Source organism: Macrobrachium nipponense, chromosome 21 (genome assembly GCF_015104395.2).
Source record: "Macrobrachium nipponense isolate FS-2020 chromosome 21, ASM1510439v2, whole genome shotgun sequence".
Taxonomy (NCBI): Eukaryota; Metazoa; Arthropoda; class Malacostraca; order Decapoda; family Palaemonidae; genus Macrobrachium; species Macrobrachium nipponense.
In genome coordinates, this window is record NC_087212.1 from 40763735 (window position 1) to 40786234 (window position 22500).

General features: G+C 41.9%; 1 protein-coding gene and 1 pseudogene across 1 annotated transcript in view; one reads left to right on the top strand and one right to left on the bottom strand.

The window, feature by feature from the left end:
* The window catches only part of LOC135197958 (uncharacterized), a 501751-nt gene that overhangs the window by 7694 nt on the left and 471557 nt on the right, over nt 1-22500 (top strand). The window lies entirely within an intron of this gene.
* On the bottom strand, nt 3968-17115 carry LOC135197631 (uncharacterized; annotated as a pseudogene).

The following is a 22500-nucleotide window of genomic DNA, read 5'->3' on the forward strand; positions in this document are numbered from 1 at the left end:
TTCCCAGAGAAACAACTTCTCCAGTGAGGAAATGGTCCCCAGCAGACTCATCCATTCCCTCACCGAGCATGTTTCCTTCCCCAGAAAGGCCGACACTTTGTCCAGGCATTGAAGTTGTCGCCCCTGGGACGGAAAAAGCCCGAAAAACCACTGAGTCCATCTGAATCCCCAGATAGACTAAGGATTGAGAAGGAGTCAGATGCGACTTCTCGAGATTCACCAGAAGTCCCAGGGACTTCGCTAAACGACAGAGTCGTGTGCAGGTCCTTCAGACACCTTGTCTGGCGATGAGGCTCGAATAAGCCAGTCGTCTAGGTAGAGAGAGATCCTTATATCCGCAAGATGGAGCCACCTCGCAACGTTCTTCATAAGAACGGTGAACACCATCGGCGCCGTGCTGAGACCGAAGCAGAGTGCCCTGAATTGGAAAATTTTCCCTTTCAGGACAAACCGCAGGTATTTCCTTGAACGGGGGATGGATGGGGACGTGAAAGTATGCGTCCTGAAGGTCTAACGAGACCATCCAATCCCCCGGGTCTTTAAAGCTGCAAGCACGGATTGAGGTGTCTCCATCTTGAAACTTCTGCTTGGTAACGAAGCGATTCAGACTGCTGACATCCAGAAGGGGCGGGCGCCACCCCCCCCTGACTGCTTCGGCACTAGGAACAGACGGTTGTAGAACCCCGGAGAACTCCGGTCGAAGACTTGTTCCACTGCCTGCTTCTCGATCATTGATCTAATAGATCGTGAAGCACTGTCTGTTTTTTCTCCCTGATACGACGGAGACAAATCCTTTGGTGTCGAAGACAGCGGGGGTAACGACAGGAAAGGAATTCTGTACCCTTCTTGCACGATGTCCAGAGACCAAGCGTCGGCACCTCTCTCCCTTCCCAAGCTTCCGCGAAATGTAGAAGTCTGGCTCCTACCGGTGTCTGAAGGACTTCCCTCTCACTTCTTGCTCTTGGAAGGAGCGGGAGTCTTGCCTCTGAAAGAGCCTCTTCCTCGAGGGGCTGGCTTCGAGGAAGAAGCGGGTCGAAAGGGCTTCGACTTCTTCAAAGCCGAGGACCCAGAAGCCGAAGAAGTAGCAGGCTTCCTAGAAGACTGAGCCAGAAGGTCTTGAGTTGCTTTCTCCTGGAGACTGGCTGCTATGTCCTTTACCATAGACTGGGGAAGAGATGTTCTGAGAAAGGCGCGAAAAGAAGATCGCTTTTTGCGCTGGTGAGACCGACTTTGCAGTGAAATTGCAAAAAAGTGCTCTTTTCTTAAGCAGTCCCGTGCTGAAATGAGCAGCCAATTCCTCAGAACCATCCCTGACGGCCTTGTCCATGCAAGACAATACACTGGACAGCACTCCCCCAGAGTGATGGAATCAGAACTCCTGGACCTGGCATCCAATACCCCAGGCACCAGTCAAGAAAATTAAAGACCTCTAGTGTCCTGAAGAGGCCTTTAAGGTGAAAGTCTAACTCTATGTGTCCACGAGACCTTCGAGGAAGACAAAAAAGATCTTCTGGTGGCGTCTACAATGCTACCAAAGTCTCCTTGAGCTGAGGCTGGAAGCTTAACTCCGACGTTTTCTCCCGTCTCATACCACATACCAGCTTTGCCACCAAGTCTTGAAGGTGGTAAAGCGAAAGAAGTCTTGCCTGAAGCTTTCCTCTTTTCCATCCAATCATGGACCTTTCTAAAAGCTTGCTTCGTAGAAAGCGACTTCTTCATCCTCACAAAGCCCGAGATCTTAGCAGCTTTGAAGACGAAAACTGAGAGGGAGGAGTACGTGGAGCTTCAGGTTGGAAGGTGTCTGCAAAGACTGACTGAAGTAAACGAGTCAAAACCTTGTAGTCCGTCGAAACTGGAGCCAACAGCTGTTCTTCGTCCCTTTCGACGAAAGCGTCACTAACTTCCTCTTTCAGACACTGGAGAAGTCGGAGGAAGTAAAGAAGAGTCCCGAGCTTTCTCAAAAGAGAAAGAACGGCGAACAGGAAGAGTTCCCTCCTCCGCTTGTGCTCGCGGAAGTGGAAAACTGACGTCCGCATGCGCAGCGTTTTTGCGTCCGAAGCCAATCTACTGGCGCCGACAGAAGCGCGCTCAAACTCCACAGGTGTACACCTGGCGTCCACTTGTGCGCGCTGAGTGTCCACAGGTGCGGACCGAGCGTCCACTGATGCTCGCCGAGCGTCCACTGATGCGCGCCGAGCGTCCACTGGTGCGCGCCAGAGCCGTCATGGTGCGCGCGAGCGTCCACTAACACGCTGAGCGTCCACTGGCGCTCGCGAAACTTGCACCGAGTCACGTTCGGTGTCCACTAAAGCGCGTTTGACTTTCGCAGAAGCGCGTTCTGCATCTAAAGAAACTCGCTTCTTAACCACAAGTTTCGTATCAGCGGAAACAACCGCTTCACGAGAGCGAGAAACGAATTTCTCGCCTCCTCTATAAAGTTGCTGGGGAGCAGGATAACTCTAGAGGGAGACTCAAACGGAGAGAGAGAACGAGCGAGGAGAGGGAGAGGGAGAACGACCTCGACCTCTTCACAGGAAGGTTGTCATCCTTACGGCGACGTGGAGCAGTCTTTCTCGAAGGAAAAACATCTCGAAGTTGCTGCTGAAGAGACTGAAGAATCTTGCTTGTAGGTGAAGCCTCCTTTTCTGGGGAGGGGCTGATCCTGTGAGCAGGAGAGCGGCGAGGGGACGCCTTCTTGCTACTCCCAGGAACCGCCGCTTCACGCACCTTAGAGCGACTGCGGCGCTCGAAAGAAACATCTAGGGAAGACTCGGCCTCCGAATAATCCTTACGCTTCTTCTGCGGAGGGAAAAGCAGCAAAACGCACTATCGGGCGACGAGCAAAGTTCGGAGAACAACTTGGACGTGAAGCGTCCCGCACGCGAGCCGTCCTTTTCAGCGGACGTGATGCGGTATGAGAGCTCCACCCCTTGCGCGGGGAGGAAGCTTCAGAAGAAGAAAGCACTCCTTGAGAAGACGTGCACGTGCACGCTCCTTGGCAGTCTGGGTATGTTCGTCAGAAGCTGCCGAAGGCACGCCAGATCGGTGGGTCCTCGTAACCCTCCTTCGACTTTCGACATGCTCCTCTCCCCGTAATCTGGGAGTCAAGCAGAGGTCCAGGTCTTAGAGGCGAAATGAGGCCGATCTGACGCACCCTCCACTACACCAGGGGCACTTTCACTGCACTTTTCTTCACTTTTGCTCTCCAGAGCTAACACTTTTGATTCTAAGTTACGAATCGATTCAAGAATTAGCGATAACGTATTACCTTCTACCGACACTGTCTCAGGGGCCGGAGGCAACACTACAGGGGTAGGAGCATAGTCTACAGAAGGAGGGTTAGCAGGAGAATAATTTAAATCTTGCCTACCTGAAACACTCCTGGAGGAAGACCTCCTTAGCCTATCTCGTTCAAGTTTCTTAAGATAGGTTTCATACGCCTTCCATTCCGACTCTGTTAGTCTTTCACACTCCTTACAACGACTTTCAAACGACATTCATTCCCCCTGCACACTTTACAAACAGAATGTGGGTCTACTGAAGCTTTCAGTAGCCTACCTCTACATTCAGCCATTGAACAAAATCTAGCGCTAGTAGAACTAGACCCTGACATCTTGATCAAAGAAAATTCAATACCAAAATCAATTCAAACCAAAGTCAACGTGTGCCAAGCCACCGATCCAATTCAGATACCAAAGAAAAACCAAAAGGGATACTCAAGTAGCTAGTAAGTTTCCAAAATCTGGACGGAGGTGCTGCAAACAGGTGTTTCCAGCACCGGCGACAGAAAAATTATGAATAGAAAATGGGAATGATTCCTGATGCCCGCCTCCCAGCGGCGGGAATGGGTACTAACCACCTGACTCCCACTGCGTGTGTCGTAAGTGTTTAAATTTCTGTCGGATTCGGAAAAATACAGCTATATATATATCTGACAGGTAAGTTTCATGAACAAACCTATAGTACTTTACTGACTGCTGCATTGAAAAAAGGAGTATTATTAGGATGAAAAAAAATGAGTAAATTAACAGCCTCCTGCCTTACATGAGTAATTCACTCTCAATGGGTATATAACATTGCTATTTCCAAAAGTACCAGTAGTTTCAATGTAGATTAGGTCTGAATACTGCACTACTTAGAGAACAACCCTTATAAAGCAATGTTACTTAACATCAACATAAAAGAAAATTAAGAAAACTATATACCTAGATGCTAGGAGAGATCTGACAAAAGAAACCAGTGTATTTCCTTATGCAAAGCACTCTTCCTTACCACTTCCTTGAACAGTATCATTGAGCATAGGTTAACATACTTGTCTTCCTCTCTCTTCTCTTGTGCCTGTTCTCTTCTCTTCTGTGTCTTGATGGCTTTTTTTGCAAGCATTTCTTCAGTAACTACTTTCTCCTTGAACCCTGGGAGGAAAATGAGAGCAAAATTGAAATATGAACATGGCAGTCAATTACTCAATGAAAACAAAATTTAGCATTACCAAGTCTGAGATTTCTTGTGTACAATAATCCTAATCCTGCCACCAGTATTAACAAAACATATGAGAGAGTACAATCAATTTTCTACATTACTCCTTAAATCATGATTCAAATGAATCAATTTTATATCTTACCATAACCATTAAAACTAACTAGGTGTTTGGAACTAACTAGATGTTTGGAGATTTGAAGCTGTATTCATAAAAAAAATTTAAAAAGCTTTTTTTTCTTTCATCTACAACTGTGATTGACAACAAAGAAAATTTTCATGTACCAGATGGCAATGAAAGCAGTGGTTCAGCAGGAATATAGGAAACGTGTCATCGGGCCATCTCGCTTTTCAAGCATAGCCTTTGTCTCGCTGTCATAAGTCTGGGATTTTTCATGCGTTTCAGTTCATCATCAACCTGAAATAGTGAATGATGTAATTATGTATACAAACAAAAGATAAGTACAATAATGTTAAAAGATATTTATTCATTGATTTAACTTGAGAGTGATCTTGCCTCACGACTTTTAAGACTAGATGTGAAGGAATCCATAGAGATCCTTGTTACCAAAACAGAACATATGTATGTATTTTCAAAAACTAAGTTTGCAGAAATGACACCATTAAGTAAAAAAATATGATTAGGAATGTCCAAATTAAAGCAGTATATTTGTGTTCCCATACCTCCTCCAATTTGCTGATTCAATGGCATCCAGCCACCTCTCCTCTTCGCTGTCAGTATCATCATCCCCTTAACCTTCTTTCTTCTTGCCACTCTTTTTACTGCCAGATGACTTGCTTTTCTCTGGTTTTGTTTTGGATGACTTGGGAGTGCCTCTTCAAAACCAAATAAAGAGAGCAATAAAGTACTACTTCAAGAATAACCACATTAGTCTGTCCATGTTTGATACATCATTCTACTTTGAGCATACTACGGAAATGTTTGAACAAAAATACAACCACCCACATGCAGATATTCCCCAAAACTGGATATTCCAAATTCTTTAAAGTAGTGCATGTATCAAGGCTGCATAAAAACTTATATTACTACATAAATTCATACTGCTGACTACAACTAGTCAAAACCAAGCAGCTCCAGTGTCAAAATCCAATTCATTGTCCTACAGACAAAAACATGCAGGTGTGAGACAGGTAATGTTACTCTCATCCTCCTTAGGGATACAAACACATAATGACTAACATCATCCCTCTGTGGGATACAGTATTCTGAAGCACAGTAAAGCATACATCCAGATGAATGCAAGTGACTGAGAAGAGTGTTTTGAGTAGATTATATTTCTACCCTTACAAGATCTTCAAGAGATAAGCCCCCAGCTTATATGCTATGTTGCTGAAGTAATGGGCGGGAGAAACCAAAATTTTTTGGGTGGAATAAAAAATTTAATTAAAATATAGTAAACCAGTTGGTGCGCATATACAATGGACCCCCCCGTATCGTGTTCTCGGCATTCATGGATTTTTCTATAGACCATATCTACCCATTTATTCACAGGAAATATGAAATTTTCATTATTAAAATGAAGTTTTATTGTATACTTACCGAACAATTATAGAGCCGTGATTTCCACGAGCGGCAGGATACTAAATTCAAAATTTAGCGCCGTCGGCGTCGCCAACACTGGTGGTGATGACGTCATCTCCCTCCACTCGCGGAGAACCAGGTACAACTGCCCAGGTGAATCCAATTCTTTTCTGCCCGTCCGTCCACCTAAGGGGAGGAGGGTGGGTATAATCATAATTGTTCGGTAAGTATACAATAAAACTTCATTTTAATAATGAAAATTTCATTTTTATTGTAGTGTCTTACCGAACAATTATAGAGCTGATTACACATTTATGGGAAGGTGGGATTCAGTGCCCACTAGTATTTTAAATGGTACATTTATTGCAATACCAGTAAACACTCAAGGTGTCTGTTGTACCTTACCTTGTAAGAGAGCTACAGCAGACTGTTACTGCCTCTGGTCGGTGCTCTTCTTACTATTGTTAGAGGAATTGGAATTTGACCAAAGTTAGCCTCTACAGGAGTGGAATCCTCCGTAGTTCAAGCGAGTCAAGGCTGACTGACGGAGGATAGTAACAACAAAGATTGCCCTTGCCCTGGGCTAAGACCAGAAATTCAATCATACAAAAACATTGTCACCAACACCAGATTTAAAAACATATATACCCAACCATTGTAAAATCTGACCTAACAGACTGGTGAGTATCCCAGGTACTCAGTACCCCAGCTTCCCTGAACTCGACAACCTATTCAAGGTGAAAGTTAGCATAGAGGTGACGACCCCTGTGCCGTTTCTCCCAACACCATGCCAGAAACCGCCACCGGACCAAACGACTTTTAACGTTTTACAATTCTGAAAACCGTTTCTATCTCTTTGAGATAATGACTCGCAAAAAACCGAATTCGATCTCCAGAACGTGCTCTGAAGAATCGAAGCTAAAGATAAAATTCTTTCTGAATGCTAAAGAAGTTGCCACTGCTCTAACCTCGTGAGCTTTAACTCTCAGAACGGAAAGAGTTGTCGTTCTCGGACTGCGAGTGAGCTTCCTGATAAGCTCTCTAATAAAGAACGATATAGCATTCTTAGAAAGAGGACGAGAGGGATTTTGAACCGAGGTCCAGAGCTTAGAAGATTGTCCTCTAATACCCTTAGTGGCAAACAGATACTGCTTAATAGCCCTGACTGGACATAAGAGCCTTTCTCCTCCTCATGTCCAACCAAATCAGATAAGTTCCTTACCACAAAAACTCTCGGCCAAGGATTAGAAGGATTCTCATTTTTGGCTAGAAAGGTCAAAGATACCGAAAAATACAGCATTGCCTTGAGAGAAACCGACTCTTTTGTCTATAGCGTGCAATTCGCTGACACGCTTAGCAGAAGCTAGTGCAATAAGAAAGAGTGCCTTTCTTAGTCAAGTTCCTGAGTGAAGCCGACTTCAAAGGCTCAAAACGGTGGCCCCATGAGGAACTTAAGCACCACATCTAAGTTCCAAGCCACTGTATCTTGCGGGAGCTTAGTGGTTTCGAAAGACCTAATGAGGTCCGACAGATCTGAATTGGAGGAAATATCCAAAACTCGATGTCGAAAAACCGAAGAGGAGCATGGCTCTATATCCTCTGATCGTCGAAGGAGCCAGTTTCTTAGAGTTCCTAAGAAATAGAAGAAAATCTGCTATTTCTGTTAGAGAGGTCGCAGAAGTAGAGACTTTAGCACTTCTACACCACTCTCTGAAGATTCTCACTTCCTTGATAGAGTTTGTTAGAAGACTCTCTCCATACAACGAGCGATAGCTTCTGCAGCTCTTCTTGAAAATCCTTTCGCTCTGACAAGATTCCGGACAGTCTGAACCCTGTCAGAGCTAGAGCGGACAAGTTTTGGTGGAACCTCTTGAAGTGAGGTTGTTTGAGAAGCCACTTCTCTGGAGGAAGAAGTCTGGGGAAGTCTACTAACAACTGGAGAAGGTCCGGGAACCACTCTTTCCTGGGCCAAAAGGGAGCAGCGATTAACGTTAGCGTTACATTGCTGTGCGACATGAACTTGTTCAGCACCTCTCTTATTAGACCGAACGGAGGGAATGCATAAGCTCCAGACACGACCAATCCAACAGCATTGCGTCCACCGACCAAGCTAGAGGATCTGGGACTGGCGAACAAAAGAGAGGAAGACGGTTGTTCCTTGATGTCGCGAACAGGTCTATTGACGGTCGTCCCCAAAGGCGCCAAAGTCTCTGACAAATCCTTGTTGTCCAAAGTCCACTCCAGAGGTAAACACTTGCTGTTGACGACTTAACTCGTCTGCCAGGACGTTCATCTTTCCCGGAACAAATCTCGGGACTAGCTGAACCTTCGCTTCGTTTGACCACAGGAGGAGATCCTTGGCTACTTCGTACAGAGAGAAAGACTGAGTCCCCCCCTGTTTCCGCACGTACGAGAGAGCGTGGAGTTGTCGGAATGCACTGCCACTACTCGACCTTCTACTAAGCTCGAAACTGTCTGAGCCCCAAGAAAATTGCTAACAGTTCCTTTACATTATGTGGAACTCTTCTCCTTCTCCGACCAAGCTCCTGAAGTCCGTTGATTTCCCACGTAGGGCTCCCCAACCTGTGTTCGAGCGTCGGAAAAGAACTGTAGGTTCGGGAGGATGGGTCGTAAATCTAACCCTTCTTCCAACCTTGCTCGAGAGAGCCACCACCTTAGGTCCTCCTTTTATTTGATCTGTGACAGGAAAGGTAATCGAGTCTGGTTGTGTCTTCCTGCACCAAGAGGCTCTCAGGAAAAACTGCAGAGGTCTCATGTGCAGTCTTAAACCCAACGTCACAAATTTCTCCACTGACGTCAATTTGCCCAGGAGCCTCATCCACTGATTGGCAGAACTTACCTTTTTGTCCAAGAACTCCTGAACTGTCTCCAGACAGCCTTGAACCCTCTTCGGGGACAGAAAAGCCCGAAAAACTTGAGCATTCAGAATCATCCCCAAATAAAGGATGCTCTGAGATGGAACCACTGGGACTTCTGTTTGTTGACCAGAATTCCTAACTTTCTGGCAAGATCCAGAGTTGTTCCAAGGTCCTTCATGCACCGACTCTCTGATTCCGACCGGAGAAGCCAATCGTCCAGATAGAGGGAGATTCTTACTCCTAATATGTGCAGCCAGCTTCCTATCGGGGATAGAACCCTGGTGAAAACTTGAGGAGCGGTCGCTAGTCCGAAGCAAAGCGCCCGGAAACTGAAACACCTTGCCTTCGAACATGAACCTCAGGTACTTCCGAGATTCGTGATGTATCGGAATGTGAAAATAAGCGTCTTGCATGTCCAGAGAGACCATCCAATCCCCCTGTCTGATGGACTCCAGAACCGACCGAGTGGTCTCATATGGAAATTTTGTTTTCTGGACATGCAAGTTCAGGGCGCTCACATCCAAAACGGCCTCCAGCCCCCTGATGACTTGGGAACTACAAAAAGGCGATTGTAAAAGCCTGGAGGAAAATCCCCTTCTATCTGTTCTATCGCTTCTTTGAGAACAAGCGCTTCCACTTCTGCGGCTAGCGCCAGAAATTTGTCTGAGCCCGGAGAGTATGCCTGGAATGGAATGGCACAGGTGAGAGCGAGGGAGGTGAAACGAGAGGAATACCGATAGCCGAACTTGAGTACTTGCACTACCCAGGCTTCTGCTCCTCTGTTTTCCCATTCCTCCCAAAACAGCGCCAGCCTGGCTCCCACTGGTGCATGAAGAACCGAGCTTTCATTTGGAAGGTTTGTTAACCTTGGCCGACAGGCCTTAGACTGAGGTCGCAAATTCGACTTCGGCCCCGAAAGAAGCGCTTGGGTTTTCTCCCTCGAAAAGGCGCTTGGGTCAGAGGAGAAACTGAAGGAACAGTCTCTACAGGAGCTTTAGGTCTCTTAGTAGACTGTGCCAGTAAATCCGAAGTAGATTTCTTATCTAGCGCAGACGAAATTGACAACACTACATCGTCTGGAAAGAGGTTATCTTTCACAAAAGGAGCAAACAAGAGAGCAGACTTCTGTTGGGACGTAACCCGTTTTAGAAGCAAAGGAGCACCAAAGTTGCCTTTTCTTAAGGGTACCAAAGGCGATGAGCGAAGCTAACTCATCACATCCATCCCTAATGGATTTGTCCGCACAGGACAGAACACCAATCCAATCCTCCGCTAACTCCTGAGAAAGAGAAGGACAGTCTTCGATCTTGGCCGCTAAAGCGCCAATAGTCCAATCAAGGAGAACTAAAGACTTCCAAAAGTTTAAATTGATCTTACAACGTGGTCCAACTCAGGCGCTGTAAAGAAAACTTTCGCTGCGGCGAAAGCAGATCTTCTAGAGGAGTCGATTAAACTGGAGGAAGTCTCCCTGGGAGGAGGCAGAAACTCCCAGAGAAGGAGCTTCACCCCAGTTACATAAAACCTATACCTCTTACGAAGCAACTTAGAGGGAGGGTAAGCAAAAAGAGCCTTCCCTAAGTCTCTTTTCATAGACATCCATTTCTCCGTCTCTTTCAACGAATGTCTAACCGCTTTAGATAGAACAAGTTTTGGGAGGAGAGGGTCTGAAGTTTTCCTCCTCATCAAAAAAGTCGAAGTTGGGGAGCGCTGGGGCCACGCTTTCTCAAAATAATCTGGATAAGATACCAGAAGAAATCTAAGGAGACGTGAATAACACGAGAGGTGATGTGAATCCTCCTCCTCTACTTCTTCTTCATTCTCCGATACCGCCGAAGAAGTTAGACGGAACTACAACCGGATCTGAAGGTTTCGAACCACCCTTGGACTCATTCATCCAGTTGGTTAAACATCTCTAACTGCTTGCGCAAAGGCGCCAGAGACGAATCAAAAACAGTTAACGTAGGCTTGGAAGAGCCTAAATGTTCAGCAGGAGGCGGAAAAACTACTTGGCGCCTCGCTCGGAGCCGCCGAAATTCGAGGCGAAACAGGCGCATCAGGCGTAACAGACGAAAAAGCGCCTAAAGAAACACCCTTAGAAACTGCTAGCTACAGCGCTAAAACCACAATCTCTACTAGTAGATGGAGCCGAAAAAGGCACAGATTGAGGCGACGAACGAGCCGCTAATGGCCGCGGCGCAACCCTACTCTCAGGCTCCTTTTACCGCTTGACTGGAGGAGGCGAAGAATCGGCGCCTGAACGCCTCTTAAAGGGACGCGAAACGGGCGAATCTCGCCAAGAGCGCCAGCGCGACCGGAGACGAATGCTTGAATCATTCGAAAGGAGTCTGACCGCAACACCTTTCCAACGCTTTAACCGAGCCCTGTTGAGGCGCAACAGGCTCAACAAGAGAGGCGCCTGTCTGTGGGCAAATCCCGATCGACTCCCTTGGACTTCCGGCTATGTCTTCTCCCCGGTGCGGGGGAGCTGGACAGTGACCTTTGTCTAGGAGACGTGTCAGGACAGACAGACGCACCCTCAACTACACTCTTACCTGAAGCCGCTTTCTCCAAAAATGTCTTAACTGAATTACCAAGTTGCAAAACCGTATTATTCGCTAGTACTGAAAATTTCTGATCTAGCCTCGATTCCAGACTGGCAATGGTGTCGGAAGAAACTACACGGGAAGCCGGAGAAGCGGATTAGTAGGAGGAATAGGAGGTGTAGTTAAAGGAGACATAACAATTTGAGGAGAAAACAGAAGGAACAGAAGCATCGCAAGACGAAGCGGAGCTAAGTCTACTTTCCCTAAGCGCTGCTTTTCTAATTCTCTGTCTTTAGCTAATTTCTCCGAGTATGAACTAAAAAACTTCCATTGAGAATCAGTCCAATCACTACACTCGTTACATGTTCGATCTGCTGACAAACCTGTCCCCTACACTTAACACATTTAGTGTGAGAATCATATTCTAACTTGGATAATCTAGTTTTACATCCTGAGATGCAAAACCAAACTCCCGACGGACTAGAATCCGACATGGCAACGCCTAAATAAAAAGCAAAATAACAACAACGCCCAAAAAAGTGTACTTCACCAATTCCGAAGATCAATTTCACAAGAAAAAAAAAGCGAAGCAAAGTCATCCAACCGCACCGACCACCGATGTTCACCGGACGCCGGCAGGAAAAGAATTGGATTCACCTGGGCAGTTGTACCTGGTTCTCCCGCGAGTGGAGGGAGATGACGTCATCACCACCAGTGTTGGCGACGCCGACGCGCTAAATTTGAAATTTTAGTATCCTGCCGCTCGTGGAAATCACGGCTCTATAATTGTTCGGTAAGACACTACAATAAAACTGCATATTCACAGTATTTTTCTATGAAAAATATCCACAAATTACTATATTTTCATATCAATTTCACAATTAAATGCATTTTTTGTGAGAAAACTATAAAAAAAAACAGGTATAATTATTTTTTGTGGGTTTTTCTTGAGTCTGAACTAACAAAATGGGAAGTCTTAAGCATTTTTATTATAGGGGTTCTAAGTATTTGCAGATTCCAGCAATTTGGGGGGGGGGGTCTGGTATGCATCCCCCACAAATATGGGGGTCCACTGTACTTAAATATGCAGTATAATGAAGAATACTCCCCATGGCCACATACCAGGGAACCCTAGTGCTACCAGTGACTTCCATTCTTTCCTGTATTGTTGGGAATTACCACATGACAACAATGGCAAGGAGGAGGGCCCTCTATGTAAACAAATACCAAACCTATTATTAGATAAGTGCTTCTGTTACTTATAATAACTAAATGAATTGTAAAGCAGCTAGTGCAAATGCTACCAGTCTTCAAAGGTTTCAGGTTAAAATCCAGCAAGCAAATCTGGGAGCCATGGTTACCACAAATTACATCGACAATATACATAGTTCATGTAAAAAAAAATACCTATATAGATAAATACCATGTTTACCATGGCAAGAAATGCAGTTTCTAATAAATTATTATGACAATTACAGTATACTCTGTAGGCATTACTTGAGATTTTTTGAAGCATCGCTTTGGCCCTTAGTTGCAACCCCTTTCATTCCCTTTACTGTACCTCCATTCATTTTTCTCTTCCATGTTCTTTTCCACCCTCTCCTAACAATTTTTTCATAGTGACTCTGGGAGGTTTTCCTTCTGTTTCACCTTTCAAGCCTTTTTACTTGCTATTTCCCTTTCAGTACTGAGTGACCTCAAGTCCCAGCATTTGGCCTAAATTTTATATTCCATTCCATTCTAGTTACAATATACATAATATAAAAAAGATCTAATAATACACAAGAAAAGGAGAAACTTGTAATAGTAACGTTACTTGACCAAAATAGATCAAGAAAATGTTGATAAACTACATGTGGTTTATTGTATACAATAAACCACAGTTCAAATGAACAATTGTATGTACAATAGTTCTCAACACTGACACTTAAAAATTCCAATGAAAGGAAACAACTTTGTCATTAATCTTCTCCAAGGAAAAAAAACCAGAAAGTCAGAGAAGAAAAAAGCTTAAATAATGAAGAATGGAAGTACTATGAGTGAAAAAAATGAGCAGAAAAGTCCTCCAAAACTGAGAGTAGCGATGAGATATTTACTCAAGATGAAAACACTAAAATGACTGGCATCACTAGCGGCAGGGTTTCTGGATGTCACCAATTTGGGAGTCTTCTCTTCTTCATTATATGGAGCGCTGACTGCACTGATAGGATTAGGCTAATGCAAACTGGTGGAGTTTCTCTGACTGTTACCATATGCCAGATATGACAAACGTGACACAAGTCTCATGCTTTATCCATCAAAATGTGAAAGATTTGAAAATATTGAGAAAGTAATGTACTATAGTGATGTCAATTTTACCCAATTACAATGAAAAACAAACAAAATTGCTAAAATAACCCAGCACTTCACTTGAAATATTTTTTACTCTTGTACCGTATCACCCTTTTCAACTGCAATATTTATTTTTAAAAATTACTTTCAGTGATTTTGGATTAGTAACAATAACAGCATGAAATACTCAATGGCAACAAAATAAAGTTTAGACCGGAAAAGTTGCTTACGGTTTCTCAGGGGAAGATTCTGGTATTTTAATCTTCAGTTTTAAACTCTGACTTGGTGAATCATCAATGTCATCTACAACAGATATATCTACATCCTCTAAGTCTTCTACATTTATAATCTTCTCTACTTCCTCTTTCTTGGATGATTTCTTGTGCTTGTGTTTCTTTGGCTTCTTTACTACATTCATAATTAGTCCTGAAAAAGAAAATGCAATCATCAAAATGAAATACAATGATATATGAATTACAGTATACTTTAACATCTGAAAAAATAATACCCTATGTGGTCAAAGAAAAAGTAAACATCTGTGGTTACTGCTTTTAATGAAGTATATCACAAGGTACTTACTATTTATAAACTTCAGAATCTTGGAGTAGGTGGATATATTTTAGGATTACTTAAAAGACTTCCTTACAGGTAGGCAGCAGTGAGTTGCTGTGGCTGGGATCTTTAGTGAACCTTGAATGTTAAATGACAAATTTTTAATCTATTTGTATTTTTCATAGCTAACAAACCTTCAGTCTTAACAATAGGATAATCTTCTAGTGCTAGCTGGAAACAGGTTAAAAACAATCAAAGATTGTAAAATAAGGAATCTGTGGAATCTGGCAACTCGTGTGTATACGAGGCAGATGTTGGTCATCGCCCAAGCTCGGAACCCAGTGATGCGCTAGTCTTTATTTATAAATTTATTTTTTCTGTATTAATATGTGGAATCTCTTCCTTACGTATTTCTCTTTACCTACTCTTACTTTTTCCCAATGAACACCATATTCTTTAGCCCCTGTGGTTTCACCTTCTGAATAGTATAATTTTAATAATGTACCCCTACAACAGATTTGCATCCAACAAGGAACTACAACTCCTGCATTGTAACTCATAGTCAAGCTTCGCAATAATCTCTAAATGACAATTTTTAACTTCCCGGGCCTATATATACCACTCATCATACTCGTTTCTCTCTTCTATGGGGCTAGTAGCCATTATCCTGCTCAAATTCTCTTCTTTTATACATACAATACGCAAAATAACCTAAAGTAATTTAATAGTTTAAAGGGGGTGGTGGAACCCAATTCAGTGCTTGCCCCAAGCCTCAATAAACAGCCAGAGGAGGCTCATTATAAACAGGGACCCTGTCTAGGGATTAAACTGAGAAGACACTAACCTAACTAAAAATCTCTTTGCCACCTAGAGCAATATGGACTAACCAAGGGCATTTTGTATCCTTAACTTCAACTAAGTATTGCAAATTTACATCCTAAATTACTTTGATTGCCATTTTTTTTACTTAGAGTAGCAGCCTAGATCTGACATAAAAGCCCCTAGTCATCCCAGTTCCCCTAAATCACTCTGCTGTCTGCAGTTCTACATGACTACTACCTTTAAATACAGAGTAAGCCTTGTACACTAAGCTACACTAGCTGAGTTCTATATGCCACCACCAACATTGTACCTGTTACATATTTTTTTTTTCTGATTAAAATAATCCAATATACTTGCCCATACTAAATTAATCTATTCTCTCTTTATTTTTTCCAGATGCTGATGAAATTACTTCTCTGCATGTGCCACTTCAATTTAGAAAGTTAATCACAATAAAAAGCCTCCTCATCCTTTTTGCAATGGTGAGTTTATTGAATTTTAAGTTTTTAACCATTGGAATGCATGTAGTGGATTTCTTAAAGCATTAGTGTATGTTTATTACAGATTAATTTCATTAATTGCAAGTCATTCATAGGATGGCTAATACTGAGGGTTCTATGAATTACAGGGTCCCAGTTCTAGTCTTAGAAAGCTACAATTCTATAAAATTATTTGTGCAGACCACAAACCTCATAGTGCAGATGATAGTGTGTACACAAATGCTTGTGAAAAGTAAAATGAAGTTTAAAAGCTTTGAAGGTAGATAAACAGGGCTTTCCAAAATTGTCCCCTCACACATTTGACCACATGGTGCATTTATATTCAGTGATGTTAGTTCAGATAAACATGTATATTCAGGTAGATGTTTTTCAGACAAACATGCGTATATTCAGGTAGATGTTTAAATATTGTATTCTTCAAAGAATAATGCTTAAGTTTGTATGTTTTCTAGTTATGTATTTCTTTTTTGACTAAAGATTCACAAGTTTTGTTGGAAATTACACCAATTTTCACTGTATTAGTTGTATCATTCTGACATTTCCTGGTTGTGTTGTTCCAGGAATTATGGGTAAACAAGAAAGACTGCTTATAAGCCAGTGTAAGATGAACTGGATCATTTATATATTTCAGATAGCTACATGACATAGCAAATAAAATGTTAAGCAAATTTTATAATACACGTACCTATACATATTCTATTTCAACACTGCCATGATAAAGTTTAACCAAATCTTTGGCCTAGAAGACATTTATGAAGGAATATAACCCAAACAAACTTACTTTAACCTAACCTTGGGTAGTATGCAGAGGAGGGAGACAGGGATACTCGGTGTTACTTGCGGGTGAAGCCCCCTAGTTGGATCAGGGCACAGCACCCTACGTTAGGTTAGGAACATGAGGTTTTGGTCCTGTTTCACAGTTGGATTTCTCACGCCTACCTGTCTCCCTACTCTGCCTGCGCTCCATAACCTAATCCCAGATGCCATGCCAAACCAAATCAGGCATTTCGCCCCACGATTAAGTCTTGGACACCTCACTTCGGCATTCTAGCCAGGCCAAGCTAGGCCAGGCCAGGCCAGGGCACAGCACCCTAGGGTAAACAACAGCATGGACTGGCCCAACACACCGACGGTCACGGCTGGACACCCTCCAAAAACGTACTTATAACGCATCCTGACACCGGAGATGGTCATCAGTTGCAAGTTGTTGTTGGTGAGAGACGGAGCTAAAGACCTCTACTCTCCTTTCGAAGTAAGTATTTCTCCAAAGTTTAGAAATTAAGGCCAAATTTAAAGCTTTAAACAGAGGGTAATGAAAAGGGTGGCTAACGCAGTGCAAACTTCACCAAAACTCTTTCAAAATTTTTACTTACGATTAAATAGCTTAGAAGATTGACGCCATCTCGATGTTTGCGGAGTCACTTGTGTCAACAAACCTTCCCATTTCCTGTGATAAATCCACACACCACTTGTACCATAGACGCTGGGGCACTTTCATCACAACAATTGGAAAACGGTCCCTGGCCACGAAGTTTTTAAGGAAACTACTGTTTTGGTAGAAGACGACGATGAAGCGTGCACTAGATTAATTATTTAAATAAATAGTAAAACATCATATTTTTACATACAGTGGTACCTCGAGATACGAAAGGCTCACTTACGAAAAACTCGAGATACGAAAGCCAATACGAAAAATTTAAACGGCTCTACATACGAAAAGTTTTCAAGATACGAAAGGTTTCTGTAAAGTCTGAGATTCGCCCGAACCAACCGATAACAATTTGAAACTCGCGCACCGCCAACTTAGTAGACTCGCCACCATCCTCCTGCTCTCCCATTGGTTCCTGATGCTAGTCGCGGCCATGAGATCCTTCTCCTCTATTGGCCAGCATCCCTCCCATCATGCATCTATGTACGTGGTGGCTGTGCCTCGGCCACTCGGTACCAGCATCGTTATCGTACACACGCGGTATTCGTTTGGGATCGTCAACTGTTTCTGAATCTACAGTCAGAGTTGACATTGTGATGGTGTTTGTGTCATGTGTATTTTTAAAAAAATTTCTTTTCACAGAAAATGGAAAAAGAAGAGCTCCTCTTGAGTGACGGACATATATGATATGATTGACCAAGATCTCTCGTGGGATAAGTGACCAAGATCTCTCACATGCCTAAGTGATCAAGGTCTCTCTCATGGGATAACTGGAAAACTTTGCAAGGTTGGTAGAATCTCCACTCCCTGCTGAACAGAGGGTGTTGACCAATCATTTACAACATGCATACCAGTATAATCAAGGCACTTCAGTTTATGTTGAAGGTCAGCAGCCGAACATTCAGTACCCAAAATCAGTTGCAGAGAGAGCATTTGGTTGAACAGGGTTTTGATGGACACCAGGCCAACAGAGTCATGAGGTGCAACAATTATAGATAATTATCAAGACGGGCAGCCGTTAATGAACATACGCGCTGGCCTTGAGGGATTGCCGCTTTTCATAAAGTGCAATCGTTTATAGAAGAAAAGACACCCGAAAAGGCTCACACAGGTCGTATGCTTGCACAGTTCGATGACGTTTGCCTGAGTCATTTCAGGAAACATTGTGAAAAGTAGGCAGAAGCAATCTTCTTGGATCGTTATTTTTTAAAGAGGCCTTTAGCAATAGCAGGAGTAGGCAAAAAGGAAGAACCAAGTGATAAAAAACAGAAAGTTGTAAGCAAAAAGGAAGAACCAAGTGATAAAAAACAGAAAGTTGAAAGTGGTGATGAAGTTGAAATTCTGTAAAAAAAAAAAAAAAAAAAAAAAAAAAAAAAAAAAAAATCCTACGCCAAAGTAAAAAAAAAGTAAAAAAAAAGTTAAAAATTAAAAAAAATAAAAAAAAATTTATTTATTTTATTTTAGTTTTTTGTAAAGTTAAGTGTTACAGTTTTGTTAATGTGTTCATAAATTTTAGTTTAGTTTTCCTTACTTTTTTATGTGCTTCGTAAAGTTAAGTGTACGTACGTATCTGCCGTTTGTCCTCCTCCTCCTACTGCCGACACTTCGGAGATAGCCTCACTCGAAAGATAAGCTTCACATTTTATGTACAGTATTTCTTGTATACCATGTACACTAATACACTTTATTTACAGGTTAATTTGCATTACGTTATTAAGTTAGGTATTGAATGGTCCAATTTGTTGTAGTATTTCATTGTTTATAAGTCTATTTAGCTTTATTATGAAATTTACTGGGGTTTCTTGGAGGGCTTGGAACGGATTAGCCACTTTACATGTAAAATGTGGTCCAAGATACGAAAACCTCATGATACGAAGGGCACCCTCGGAACGGATTAATTTTGTATCTCGAGGCACTACTGTATTTATGATGATTAGTTTGAAAATATTCGTTATTGACAATGTCACCGATTCCTGATTCAAATTTAAGTAATTATTTTTTGGAATTAGAACGTTTTTTTTAAGTCCTGTATTATGACGTCACGACATCTTGACTTTCGTACCTATTGTAAATTAATTGCTATACTCAACTTTCTTGCAGAACAGTTTACCAGTTATTCATGCAGATTGTTATCAGCTATTTGTGTAATTGTTATAATCGTAATGCGCATATATATCTTTATTATTTACTTTTTGGATATATGAAGATGTTTTACTGCCGGATTACCGCGTAATGTGACACAATCGCTTTCGCCTCCCTGGGCTCTGTCTGTTTTCGCACCATAAGAAATTAATGGGGCCGAATTTGCAATGACCAGAAAGTCGTTAAAAGAGGAAAGTTAGCTTTGAGGAGCATATGTTTTGATTGAGAAAAATACAAATTTATACAATTGCTAGCTTGTAAAAAATACTTGATTACAAAAAACTTGATTGACAACTAAGCAGCATACCTACTATGGGTTTCAGAGACAGTGCAAGCACGTTTTTTGGCAATATTTCTGTAACGAAACACTCGTATCAGAACGAGATTTTGCTATAGTGTATTACACCCAGTGCCGTAATTTATAAGGGTATCGTGAATCACTAATCGTAAAGAATAACAAACACTTGTCCTTGTACCAGAGACAAAAACTCCATTATCCCGAAATGGATACGAACACAGCAGTAAAAAGCTCCACATACCCTCTCCCCCAACTTCCACCGCCACCCTATCCTTCTTCCTTCCTTCACCTTCCCTTCTCTCTCTCTCTCTCTGTTGCCAATTGGTATGTGTTCACCCCTCCAAACTGGGTGTAAGACTTACACAAAACGTGGAAAATGGTGAAATTAGCCTATGTATTGGAAGTATATATACATAAATATTAAAGCAATTTATCATTATTGCATTACTATGACAACTAGAATTCATGGAAACAGTCTATGATAATGCATCAGCATATGTGTGAAGCTCCACTAATGTGGCAATGATGATTTTGCCATTATTACCATGCAAACATTAAAGGTTACATTTATTTCTGGCATACAGTTATTAAAAAAATAAAAATACTAATAAAGACTTGAATCAATGAAAAGTGCTAGCAAAAAAAAAATATATAATCCACTAATCGTCGTCTCTGTGATGGTTTTCGGCAGCCAGATGTACAACAAGGTTAAAAAACATTGGATTGTATCTACTTTAGAAATATCTGTAATTTTGGGGGGTAATTTGGTTGCAAAAAAGGGATAATAGACTGAATTAAATAAAACATTTTGAAGTAAACAAAGTAAAGTTAAACTAAATAATGAGTAAAGTAAACAATTATGGGAATAAAGCTTTGCACAACATAAACAGTGTCGTCGTCTGCTGTTGTAACTGTGTTTGTGGAGTGAGCGCTTAGGAACCAGGAACAGCAATGTGGTTCAAGTGCAATTTGGAGTGGATTAACACCAATAATGTGTATAATTACAATCAAATAAGCACTGTGGAGTTTCAGTTGTGGTGGCAGTAAGGATAAAACCACCGATTACAAGGTAAAAATGAATTCAATTCAAACCATGACCCCGGGAATAACATGTTTCATACTTTCACTAATATAGGCAACAAAATGTTGTTTTATTGTGCTGATTACAGCTGCAATCTTGAGTAAGATCAATAAACGTTACATATATACGCTAACATTGTTCAAATGAGTGCTGGGAAGGCTGGGAAAGATGGTGGATTGTCCATGATTAGACTGACCAGCCTGACGATAGCCGCCATATTGGATTTCAAAACTGCCTTGAAAACATATTTTACGAAGAGCGTCACATGCTTATTTTAGTTCGTGTGGGGCTTTCATAGGTAGGCTAGGTATATATCATATTAGGGGGAAACATCACGACAGGCCAACCCTCATCACGGTAGACGGGTCTTATTCACTCGATATTTAATTGGTGAAATCATGAATACAATTGCAACTCTAAACATACCATTTAAAAGACTGAAGTTTCGTCAACATATTGTGATATATGAAAGCCCCATACGAACTAAAAATAAGCATGTGAGCTCTTCGTAAAATATGTTTTTCAAAGGCAGTTTTGAAATCCAATATGGCGGCTACGTTTTGCATGGACGGTTCTCATCAGTGACGGCCACCATTTTTCCCCAGCCTTCCCAGCACTCATTTGAACAATGTTAGCGTATGTATGTAACGTTTATTGATCTTACTCAAGATTGCAGTTGTAATCAGCACAATAAAACACATTTTGTTGCCTATATTAGTGAAAGTATGAAAACTTGTTTATTCCCGGGGTTATGGTTGGAACTGAATTCATTCTTACCTTGTAATCGGCAGTTTTTGATCCTTACTGCCATCACAACTGAAACTCCACAGTGCTTATTTGATTGTTATTATACACATTTTGGTCTCAGTTCACTCCACATTGCACTTAAACCCGTTGCTGTTCCTGGTTTCTAAGCGCGCGCGCCATAAACACAATTTCGAACAGCAGACGACGACAGACGACGAAACTGCAAGTTTTATTCCCTAAACTGTTTACTTTACTCGTTATTTAGTTTAAATTTACTTTGTTATTTAAAAATTTTGATTTAATTCATGTATATTATCCCTTTTTTGCAACCAAATTACCCGAAAAATTACAGATATCTAAAGTAGATAAAATCAAATGTTTCTAACGTTTTCGTACATCTGGCTGCCGAAAAACCATAGAGGAACGAATACGTTTTTTTTTTTTTTTTTTTTTTTTGCTAAGCACTTTTCATTGATTTCAGTCTTTATTAGTATTTTGAATTTCTTTAATAATCGTATGCCAGAATAAATGTAACCTTTAATGTTTGCATGCTAAGAATGGCAAAATCATCGTTGCCACATTAGTGGAGGCTTCACACATACGCCGTTCCATTATTATCCTGTTAAGCGTCCGCCTCTGATGAGCTCGCTGCTAACATACCGTCACGCTTTTTTTGTAATCAGCGATCATAGCACTGATGATAGTTTTTCAAAGTTAATATTGATTTTTATGCTTGTTATTCATTACTGTAATTAACTGTAGGAAATTCTCTCTCTCTCTCTCTCTCTCTCTCTCTCTACTCTCTCTCTCTCTCTCTCTCTCTCTCTCTCTTCGGTCCGCCGTCAGTCACTCGGCAAAAGAAAAAGTCATCTTCACTCCCGCAATTGGAAGAAAATTTTGTATCATCACTGGAGGATTCAGAACTAGAGCTCTCATCATCAAATAGGTTATCAATATCACACTCCTCATCTAGTATTTGATTGATCTCACCTGAAGAAATATGCTCCTCTTTGGGAACATTCATTGTGAAAGACGCGAAATCCAATTTGTCGATAAACGCCCGAAGCGTATTGAAAGAAACCCAACACGGGACAGGCAGTTTTCTAGCATAAGCGACCACCAGGAAAGAGTTGCCAGGCTGGAAATAAGTTTCCCAT